This window comes from Protopterus annectens, chromosome 1.part0, assembly GCF_019279795.1.
Source record: "Protopterus annectens isolate FY-2018-M chromosome 1.part0, PAN1.0, whole genome shotgun sequence".
NCBI lineage: Eukaryota > Metazoa > Chordata > Ceratodontiformes > Protopteridae > Protopterus > Protopterus annectens.
Genome location: NC_056725.1, coordinates 523,968,485 through 523,980,614, shown reverse-complemented (window position 1 = coordinate 523,980,614; position 12,130 = coordinate 523,968,485). Strand labels below are relative to the sequence as shown.

Genomic DNA, 12,130 nt, shown 5'->3' with positions numbered 1-12,130 from the left:
CTTTTTGCCCTCATATATTGGAAATTGGTGACCAGTTTAAGTTAAACAACACTTCCATATTTATTAATGGGCACTTCAACTGTTGTAGCCCCACTGTAGTATATGTAGCAAAATGTCAGCAATGCCCCATATTCTACGTGGGGAAAACCAGCAGGCACTTTAAAAATAGAGTTGCTGAACACTTATTAGACATCAGGCATAGTAGGGTTGACTAATGCTTTGAGTAGACATATAAAAGAGTTTAGTGAACACAGGTGTAAGTTTTTGGCCATACAACAAGTGGCAAAAGATCCCCATTTTCTCTCTCTGTCAAGTATGACAGTGGGTTTATACTGGCACCTTACAACTGCAGGTATGAAAAGTACGTATAGTGAGCAAGTATGAAGAAAGAATGGGTGGGGAGTGGCCCCAAAATGTCAGCAATGCCCCATTTTCTATGTGGGGAAAACCAGCAGGCATTTTAAAATTGAGTAGCTGAACACTTATTAGACATCAGGTGGGTGGGGGAGTGGCCAAGATGCCAGTCTGATAGCAGCAGAAATCTATAGCTCTGACTAGATTTTAATATCCTGACAGGAAATATACTTTAATTTTTAGAAAAATCTAACTAAAAGTATGACTAAAAGTTAGATTAATATAGACTATTATTTTCTAAAAATTAATACACAGTCAAGAGAATTTTTTAATTATTCTTATCAAGAAGTTTTCTACTGGAGATCTCAAGACGAGCGACTCGAAGAACCCACACCAGGAGAGTGCAGTGAAGAAAGAACTACATCTTATAATAACAAACATCCAAGAACTGTCACTAAAAACATGAGCAACGTGAAGAACCCACACCAGGAGAGTGCAGTGAAGAAAGAACTACATCGTATAATAACAAACATCCAAGAACTGTCACTAAAAATGGACAAATTCAAAAACAAAATGGATATTATCGAACAAGAATGCAGTAAACAACTGGAACTTCTAAATGGAATAGTAAAAAAAACAATCTGAACAGATTCTTGCCTTTGAGGAAACAGTAACTGACCCGGATACTAGAGTGACAGAAAATGAACATCACAATGAATTTCTTCTGAAACAAAACACCGAGCTGATTGAGAAACTGGAAAAACTTGAAAGTAGGTCAAGGAGGAATAACATAAGAATATATGGAATTCCAGAGAAAGAAGAGGGTGCTAACATGATTCAGTTCCTCAATAAGTGGTTTTCATCAGCACTAAACATGCTTGAATCACTCTCTCTTGGAATTGAGAGGACTCATCAGTCCCTGGCAAATCCAGCTTCATCTCTGAGTTCATCTAACCCCAGGTCTATAATAGTTAGATTTCTTTCCTCGCAAGACAAGGACTTGGTGCTGAAATCAGCTTGGAATAATTCCCCTATCAAGATGGGTGAAAAAAGTTATTCGTTTTGACAATGACTACACCTCTACAGTCATATCCAGAAGAAAGGAGTGTGTTCCTCTAATTAAGTCCTTGAAAAAAGCCAATATTAAAGCTCAAATTATTTTCCTGCAAGAATAAGAATCACCTTGCCAGGAGTGAAGATCTTTGATTCCCTACAAGAGGCAGTAGAATTTATCCAAAAGAAGAAAATACTGTCGGACATAGAAGAAATAGAATTGTCATTCCAGAGTTTGAAGAGACAGGCAACAAAAATGGATGGTCTGTGAAGGAAGGAGCAAACAAAACTAAGAAACTAAAGGACAAATAAATAAATTCCTTCTAATTTTAAATGCCTTGTTTTATGAATCATAATATATTTGATTCTGGAAAGTCTCTATGCTGTAAGGTAACGTGAATCATTTTTATTATTAACTTTCTCTTTTCTTTTCTATAGCTACTTCTTCTAATTACATATAGTACTAAGTAATTAAATAACATTCTCTCTCTCTGTCTCTCTTTTCTTTCTTCCTATTCTTTTTTGTTACCAATGTTCCTTTTCTGTCTTTTCCCCAAGATAAGTACTTTACATACTTGTCCCTTTTAAATAACTACAAATGATGTATGTCTTCTAATACTTCAGTAATAGTATAATTTGACTTAATACCAAAGTGCATTTTTTTCTGGTGGGGTTATTAACCTTATCTTATTAATGAGATTAAATATAAAAGTGATGCTTCAGTTAACAGTACATCTAACTTAATGGGAATATTAGAAGTGTTCAAAACTACTATAAAGATATAAATAATAACACACCACTTTTGAAGACAGATAATGTAATAAATACTTTTATTCAAGAAAATATAACTACTAAGGTGTCAATGCAACAAAAAAAGAAGTTATGTCTTACCATAATGTTCCATCTGTATTGTTGATCCTCATTCAGTCATTATGCCTGGGTTATCGGTTCCGACCTCGGAACCGAGCTGGCCATCTTCCAAGCTCGCGACAGCCACAAACTCTCGAGCTAAACTCTTACCCACAATTCCCCTCTCCCTGTTACCTCAGATGGAGTTTGCAAGTCAAAGAAAGTAGAGGCTACCTCTGGTCAAAGGACCTAACAGAACCGGACAATGAGATCCACTATAAGCCTCAGGAGGGGGAAGGAGGGTGGGTCGTAATGACTGAACGAGGATCAACAATACAGATGGAATGGTATGGTAAGACATAACTTCTTTATCTGATATTGTTAATCCTCGTTCATTCCTTATGCCTGGGACAGAGTCCCCAGATACCTTTATTCCTGGGTGGCTCTCATGGAACGACATTCCTGAGCACCACTGAACCAAAGGATTCTCTTCCTCTGGAGGCCAAATCCATTTGTAATGGTTCATGAAGGTATGAGGTCTAGCCCAAGTCGCAACTGCACAAATGTCAGGTAAAGAAGCTCTAGCATGGAAGGCAGCAGAGGTTGCTACCAATCTAGTGGAATGAGCCCTTACGGCTGTAGTCAGAGGGATATGGTGAGTTTTGTGAATAAATGTTACGCAGTATTTTAACCATTTAGCCAATGTGACCTTAGAAACAGCACATCCAAGTCTAGGCCCAGAATAGGCCAGAAATAGCTGATCTGATTTGCAAGAAGCCTTAGTTCTGTCCAGATAGAAACAAATTTGCCTGTGAATGTTTAGGGTATGTAGACAATACTCCCCTCTGTTAGAATGATTGAGAAGAAAATTGGCAATTCAATGGTTTGGTTAATGGACATTTCAGAAATCACTTTTTGCAGAAAGGAAGGATTAGTTCTCAATGACACTATCTTTATGAAAGATCAAGTAAGGCTGTTTGATGCATAGAGCTTGAAGTTCAAAGATACGTCTGGCAGAAGTAATGCCGACCAAGAACAAAGTTTTCCATGAAAGAAACTGGAGGTTGCATAAAGAAGCTGGTTCAAAAGGAGAAGTTGTCAAAGCTTGAAGGACTAATGACAGGTCCCATGGCTGGATAGGTTCTCTAAAAGGGGGTTTCAAATGATTTATGCCTTTTAGAAATGTCTTGCATAATTTGTGTGACATAAGGGAAGAGTCAAGAACACCACTGTGAAAATTAGAAATTGCAGCCAAATGAACTCGAATGGTAGAAGTAGATAGGCCAGATTGGAATAAACTTGACAGGTATTCCAGTACTACTAGCACTGGTGCTGAAAAAGGGTCTATCCGTCTTTCCTTCAGCCAAATGGTAAACCTTTTCCACTTGCTGAGATAAGTAGTTCTAGTGGAAGACTTCTGAGATGCAATAATAATGTCACATACTGGGAAAGAAAGATCAGTCTGCCTGGCAATCACCGGAGGTGGAGGAGCCAAGCTGTGAGCTTCAGGTTGTTCAAGTTGGGGTGAATCAGGTTCTGCGGATGGGAGATCAAGTCCAGAGTTGGATTGAGAATCCATGGTTGATCTAGCAGATGAGGCCCTAGGAAGGGGAACCAATTTTGATGAGGCCAATATGGCGGTATGAGGATTATCTTGCTCTTCAACCGGCGGGCTTTCTTCAGGAACTGGGGAATGAGAGGAAGAGGGGGAAAGGCATAAAGCAGACCTGAGGGCCAATCATGGACTAGAGTGCCCCTGGGTGACTGTCTCCATGGGGGAATCAGAGCGAAGTAATTTCTGCATTTGTAGTTGCTTGGGGATTCAAAGAGGTCGTAGCAAGGGAGACCCCAGTGGCTGAAAATCTCCACCACTATAAGAGGATTCAGAGACCACTCGTGTGGTTGCAGAATGCACCTGCTCAATCTGTCTTCTATCACACTGGAACTCCTGGGAATGTGTGCTGCTATCAGAAAGCCGTTGGTAGCCATCGCCCACTGCCATATCCTCAGGGCCTCTCGACAAAGTGGGCAGGATTTGGTTCCGCCTTGTTTACTGATGTACCAGACTACAGCCATGTTGTCCAATTGCATTGCAATAGTCCCTGATGGAATAAGGGGATGGAATGCTTGCAACACTAGACGCACCGCCCTCAGGTCTAGGACATTTATATGCAGATGGACCTCTAGTTCCGACCACATGCCTTGGACCGTCTTCCCCTGAAAAAGCCCCACCAGGGAGGCGTCAGTGGTCACTGTGGCTTTGGGCTGTTGGGGTGTGAAGGGGCGAGACCATTGTGACGGGTTCTGCGACATCCACCAAATTAAATCTTGTTTGCATCTCTGAGTCACCCGAATCTGGGATGATAGAGGAAACTGAAAAGGGTATCACTGGGTGATTAGTAACCATTGAAAAAGCCTCATGTGGAATCTTGCAAGGGGGACAATGGTGATGGAAGCTGCTATGAAACCCAACAGCTGGAGGACAGAAAGTGCTGTGGATCTTTCCCTTGAGAGGATGGGTATGAGTTGTTGTTTTATCCTTACAATTTTGTGCTCTGGAATCAATGCCATGCAGTTCTTTGTATCCAACAGGACCCCAATGAATTCTACCAATGAATTCTATGGGTTGGGATGGGGATAGGTTGGATTTTTGCCAGTTTATAGTTACACCTAGCCTTTCTGTGGTGTGAAGGGAGTATGCCAAGGCTTTTTCCAATAGATGTCTGGTGGGGGCGGTGATAAGCCGGTCGTCTAGGTATGGAAACACCTGGAATTCTTGCAGTCGCAGGTGAGCTGTGACAACTGCCTGAACACTCTGGGGATTGTAGAGAATCCGAAGGGCAGTACTTAGAACTGGTAATGACTGGCTCCCGCACGGAAGTGAAGGAATCTTCTCGATGGTCTGTTCATTTTTATGTGGTAGTACGCATCTTGAAGATCTATAGAGCACATCTAATTGCCTGCCTCCAAGAGTGGGAGGATAGACTGTATTGTGACAATCCGGAATTTCTGTACCTCTACGAATTTGTTTGAAATTTGTTTGAAATCCAAACTCGTTCTCCGGTCCCCGGTCTTTTTTGGCACCAAAAATAAATCTTGAGTAGAATCCGGATCCTATCTGGTCAGGTGGGACTAGTTGGATGACTCTTTTTCTTAACAGCTTTGAAATCTCTAATGCTGCTTCTTCCCTCTGACTGGGTGGAACATCGGGTAAGTTTTTTAGGGGGGGGGCGGGACAAAGATTGAAGGGAATATGATAACCTCTGTTTATTATCTCTCGTATCCAAGAATCAGTGGTAATGGTTAGCCAGGCAGAAGGGTACAAAGAGAAACTACCTCCAACCACTTCCAGAGGAAAGCAGTTGGGCCGCTCTTCAGGAGCGCTGGTAGGGCTGGCCAGAGAAAGAATCCCTGGGCGCCTTCCATATGAGTTTCCCCCTCTGCCTCTAGGGGAAAACTCAGCTCCTGTGTCATGGAAAGAACTTTGAGACTTTTTGTGCCACATCTTCCCACTCTTCTGGTTTCTGGAGAAAGCCCGTTGAGTGGAAGAATAACGGACACCCACGGCAGAAAGGGTCTTACAGTCCTGTTCACATCTAGCCAGTGTGTCCTTTACCTTGGGTCCAAATAATGAAGAGGCTTCAATGGGAGCATTCAGAAAGGAAGCCTTGAAGGGTTCCGCGAAATCACACAATCGCATCCAGGAATGCCGCCTCAGGACAATGCCTGCACCCACTGCTCTAGCTGCTCCTTCTGATGCATGAGAAATCAGATGCATGGAGGAGTTAGAGATCAATTCAAGGGTGGCTGTGAGGCCACTTTGTCCCAGACCTCATCAGACACAGCACCGGCCAAAGTTTCAGAGAGCTCAGAAATTAAGTCTCTTTGAAGCCTGGTAAAATGTGCCATATAAATTCAGGGACCTGACTGCAAAGGTTGCTGATGTAAAAGTACGCTTCCCTAATCTGTCTAGCGCCCGGGACACACTGTTGGGCTGGTGGACAGTCTGGCTTTCTTCTGCCAGATCCTTTTTTGTTGTAGCCGCCACCACCATGGCATCTGCAGGAAGACCTTTGGACCAGTGAGGATCACTATCTGGAAGGGACAAGATTTTATCTGGCCTGCCGGTAAGGAAATCTGAACCGAGGGGCCCCTCGGTTCCGATGAGGTGTAGTGCACAGTACTAGGTGCTGAAGTAGCGGATGGAGCTGAAGGCTTCGATGCAAAAGATCTAGGCACCGAAAGCCTCAGGGCCGAGAAAGTCAAATCTGAACTAGAAAGTGTGGACTTCTTAGGTCTCTGTTCCTGGTGGTCCCCAGCAGGAGACAACAGAAGAGACTTGGCCTTCTTGTGTTCATCTCTTTTCTTATGGGAACTAGGAGGGGTTGAAGCCTCTGACCCAGAAATAGCCTCTGAAAAGGAAGATTTAAGTAGTCCCTTTAAGATCAGTTTATTTTTCCTTTCCACCAAAGTCCCCCTAGATGCGATAGGGTAAGAAATAACTATTTAACAAGATTTGAACTGAGAAGACCTGTAATACGATTAGGTATTATCAAAGAAAGTTTTATTTAGCTCAAAAGAAGTGGCTTGACACGACTGAATGGCAACGTGGCAAACGAAATCTGAAGTAACAGGGAGAGGGGAATTGTGGGTAAGAGTTTAGTTCGAGAGTTTGTGGCTGTCGCGAGCCTGGAAGATGGCCGTCTCAGTTCCGAGGTCGGAACCGATAACCCAGGCGTAAGGAATGAACGAGGATTAACAATATCAGGTTAATATATTAAATAAACAAATAACACTAACAGAAGTGAAAGAGCACAATTTTTTTAATTCCTGAACTATATAAGATTTTTCCTGAATATATAATAAAGAAAATGATGAGTGCCTTTACAATGGTTAAGCAAAAATGTATAACACCCCCATCGTGGAAATACTCAATTATCTCCCCCATATTAAAACAAGGTAAGGACCCCAAATCTTGTGATTCATACAGGCCAATTTCGTTACTAAACACTGATTATAAAAATTTTTGTGACAATATTAGCTAACAGGATAAAGAAAATAAAACCTAATCTAATACATAATAATCAGACAGGTTTCATTCTTCATAGAAAAGTGCAGGATAACATTATTAATTTACTATCATTAATAGACATAGCATGCAAATACAAAAAACTATTATCAGCCTAGACATAGAAGAGGGTTTTGATTCTATTAGATGGTGTTATCTACAAAGAATTCTAACTGGTTTTGAATTCTCCTCAGATATTGTCAACTTACTAATGAAAATTTATAGTGAGGCACAAGCTTACGTGAAAATCGGATCATGTCTATCCTAATCACTAGAAATCCTCAAGGGAGCTAGACAAGATTGTCCTTTGTCATCATTGTTTGCTCTTTCAATGGAAGCTTTTGCTACATATATCAGAAACAAGCAAAATATAAAAGGTTTTCAAATTAATAAGGACTACTGCCCTAAGATACAATTATTTGCTGATGATATGTTAACATTGAGTGACATTGATGATTCTTTACATGATGTTATAAATACCTTAAGCACGTTTGAAAGAATTTCAGGGCTTAAATTTAATCATAATAAATCCAAAACATTACTAATTAAGAAAATGATCAACAAAAACTTGAGAGAATAGCCTGCTTAATTGGGAGAATGAGGTTTTAGAATATCTGTGTGTCAGTATAAAGAGTACATGGAAAGAGTCTGTTAAAATAAACTACAATAATTTAATAACCACCATTAGTGAACTAATCAAAAGATGGAATAAAATGTTCTTCACAATGGAGGATAGGCTCTCTGATTAAAATGATAATTTGACCTAAATTTTGGTTTTATATACAATAATTGATACTACCCCCTCACAAAAACTTATTTAAAAAATTAGATTCCATGCTACTTAAATTTTTATGGTTCCCCTTAAAAACCTAGGATTGTATATAACTGGCACATTAGAGCTTGGAACAGTAATGGGATAGCATTCCCTAGCTTAGATCTTTATTCCAAATCAGTTATAATTAATGTAATATTACATTGGATCACAACTACATATATATCTGGCTGGAAAACAATACAGGAGATTCATACAACTGATGTCAGAACTATAGAAAATCAATTTAAGGAACAATATGGAATAAGTAGAGTTCATTGGCTTTTACGTGAATTTTGTTTATTTAATAAGAAGTTTGATCATTTTTCTTATGGCATTAGTCAAATATTTAATAACTTTAAAATATATTTGATTGCAATTACAACATTAAATTTCCTATAGCATACTCCCCTGATTGCCTAGATTCTTTCAAGATCAATGCGATGCATAAATTAAAGGAAAATAACTTGATATTCTGGCATCAGTTTATTGAAAATAAGAGTATTAAACCACTAAACTCTCTTATGTAGTTTTGATAATAGTCAAGACAGTTGGTTGTTTATACACTCATTATGGCAGTTTATAAAAAACAAAATGAGTATCAATCAACCTAGAGATTTAATCTAGACCTAGTTTGATTCAGCTTTTTATTAGGTGTCTTGAAAAGCCAGATAATCAAAAAATTAACTATCTCACCTATCTATAAGATACTAAGAGGAGACGTTTGACTCAGATTTTTGGAATTACTATGTAAAGATTAAAAGGAAAACAAATATCTGATGAATCAAAAAACATGTTAGTGAATTCTACATATGGTACCTCCATCATTATTCTGGAGATTGTATACATGGAAATTTATGAATAGGAGTTTTTATACTCCACATAAAACAAGTCTTATACTCAAAAACAGTGAAAATAAATGTTGGAACTGTGATGAATTACTAGAGGTCAACTGGGTTCACATGTTCATTGATTGTAGACATGTTGTTCTATACTGGAAAGACTTCAGATATTTTGTAAATGCATTATGGTCTGATAACTGTCATATTTCTAACTCACTAATCCTATTCAATGTTCCTATACCTAATGTAATACCTAAATCTCAGATTCAGTTACTCGGGTCAATTCTTGCAATTGCCAGAAAAGTTATTACTTTGAACTGGAAAAGTAAACAAGATTTGATGTTTAAAGATTTTATTAATTTAGCAAAAGTTGTTTGTGAAAAAGAACTGCAAACCATTTGTTACAGAACTCATAACATTACTCATAAAAAAAATAGCATGGCAAAATTTGGAAAACCTTTTGAACAAATACTGATAAACAATCATTTTGTCCATGAGAAGTTATCATGGATGAATGTAAGTATTGTAAATAGTTTTGTTATTGTTTTACTGTATTTGTTATATGTACATTTGCGTATGTTTATAATAGGTTCATAGGTTGGTACTAGGCTATCGGCCCTAGGGCCTATACAAGCCTAGCCATAACAATTCCCTGGAGATTTCTTCCCACAATATTTACTTTCCTGGACTCCTGTCTAGCAGGGTGACTGACGTGATACCCAGGTTGACTTTCCTATCTCCCATCCAATCATCAAAGTTCCTTTTGAAGAGGGCCAAGGAGGCGCTCTGCTTGACATGTATAGGCAGTCTATTCCAGAGTATGGGAGTCTCTGGGTCAGGAACCTATCCCTCCAGCATGTTTTGTTCATTGTGATGACAAGGTTTAGATCCCTGGAGCATGTGGCTCTGAGAGACTGGGATTTCTATAAGTGGAGCATGTCCAACAGCTCAGGGTTTGACATGGCCTTGTATATTAAGCAAAGATCGCCTCTGAGTAGACGATATGCCATGGAGTATAGCTGGAGTTTTTTTAGACGGTCAGCATAGAGCATCTGCTTTAGGCCTGTGATTCATTTAGTGAGGTATTTCTGCGGCCTTTCCAGCTGTTGCAGATGTCTTGTGAGGTACATATCAAACAGGGCATTGTACTCTATAATGGGTCTAATGAGAGCTGAGTACAGTGAAAACAAAATAAAAAAGTTTTTGAAAAAAAAGAAAGAAGAGGTGTGGGGGTGTGGCTTGGATGGCAAGCTGAAAGCAGCAGAGTTCTTGAGCTCTGCAGTCTTCATTTTTTCCTGACAGGATTTTTTATTCAATTTCACCAACAAAGACCTGAAACTACTAAAATCAGATTCTGGAAGTCATAAGCTGGAAGATGGTATAATTTGTAAGCTAAAATTTTCATATTTTCCTGTCAAACTTTCAAACAGAAGGGACATTGAAACCACATTCAAAAGAAAGATGAGCAGCTCCAAATTTTCTCAGCAAGAAACTCCAATGAAGAAAGAAATACAGGCAATCCTTTCTACAGTTCAAGACTTGGTGGGTAAAATAGACCAATTAAACTTAAAAGTGGACAATATAAAAGAAGGCTCAACCAAACAAATAACCTTATTAGATGAAGTCCTTAAACAACAAACTGCCCAGATTGCTGCTTTTGAAGATTCTGTAACAGATACAGACTACAGGTTAACAGAAAGAGAGAAAAACAGACATTCTTCTTCAAGAAAACACCAGACCCATTGAAAAGACAGATGACATTGAGAACATAACCAGGAGAAACAACATAAGAATCTCTACGGCATCCCACAGCATTTGGAGCGGGACAATACAATTAAATTTCCTGACTTCTTGGATACTTCAAATCCTAAACCTCCCTGAAGCACTATCCTTCAGGACAGAAAGGGCACACAGGTCTTTAACTACAACTTCTGTTGTTGTCGTTTGTCTTTTTAGCTTTTCCCAGTTAGGGGTCGCCACAGCGTAACTCCAGCCCGCTAATGATTGGCAGTCGATTTTTCTGTAGCCAGTAAAAAACAGCCGTCCAAGATCTATTATTATAAGATTTATCTCCACTCGAGACAAAGACCTTGTTTTAAGAACTGCCTGATCCCTTGCTCCATTAAAAACTGGTGATCAAACTATCAGGTTTGACAACAACGTTTCACCCCTTGTAATGCCCAAAAGAAGAGCATGTGTCCCTCTAATAAAATTATTAAAAAAGGAAGGAATCAAAGCACAACTCATATTCCCACCAAGAATAAGACTATCCCTGTCAGAAGGAAAGAAAACTCTTGACTCTCTCAAAGAAGCATCCACATTCCTCCAAAAAAGAACCTTTTAAGCCAACCTGAACTCATGGATTCTTCAATGAACGTAAAGACAAGCTTCAAAAAATGAGTGGACTATGAAAGAAAAAAAAGAAACCCAAAGACAAATGATTATACATAACTTCACATTCCATGCAAGTTTTTTTCTCCCTTCTAAATAATGTGGAATCATGCACAGAAGGTAATGTAACTTTATTCTCTTCTGTTAGGTAATGCAACTTTTCTTTCTCCTATTATCTTTCCCACAACAGGGTGGCCACGGTGTTGCAGCAGTTAGCATTGTCACCTCACAGCAAGAAGTTCTCCGGTTCGATCCTCAGCTGGGGTGCCTTCTGTGTGGAGTCTGCAAGTCATCCCTGCGGTTGCGTGGGTTTCCTCCAGGTGCTCTGGTTTCTTCCCACATCCCAAAGACATGCTGTAGGTGGATTAACACTCTAAATTGTCCTATGCACAAGTGCGTGCATGTGTGCACCTTCCATGGAAGGTTGGGTGCCAGGCTGGCAACTCGACACTGTACAACTCTACTGCCAATCATGAGCAGACAAGTGTTCCACTGTGGCGACCCCCAACCAGGAAAAGCCGAAAGAAGAAGATGATCTTTCCCACAACAATGTTGACTTTATAGATAATATATATTACTCAAAATTCAAGTAAATCAAAATCTTATCCAACTGCAAATTACTATTTTATACTTTTAACTCTTTATATACATAGCATAGCACTAGTGTAATGGCATAAAATCACTTACTCATTTCATGTATTTATATACATTTCTTTTACATCCTATACTTATTTCTTCATTTATGTGCCTTCCCTTTCTGTT

The 12,130-nt window shown here is 39.3% G+C and overlaps 1 protein-coding gene across 1 annotated transcript in view; it reads right to left on the bottom strand.

The window, feature by feature from the left end:
- Positions 1–12,130, bottom strand: part of RRP36 (ribosomal RNA processing 36) — a 349,049-nt gene that overhangs the window by 175,810 nt on the left and 161,109 nt on the right. The gene's annotated exons all lie outside the window — the stretch shown is intronic.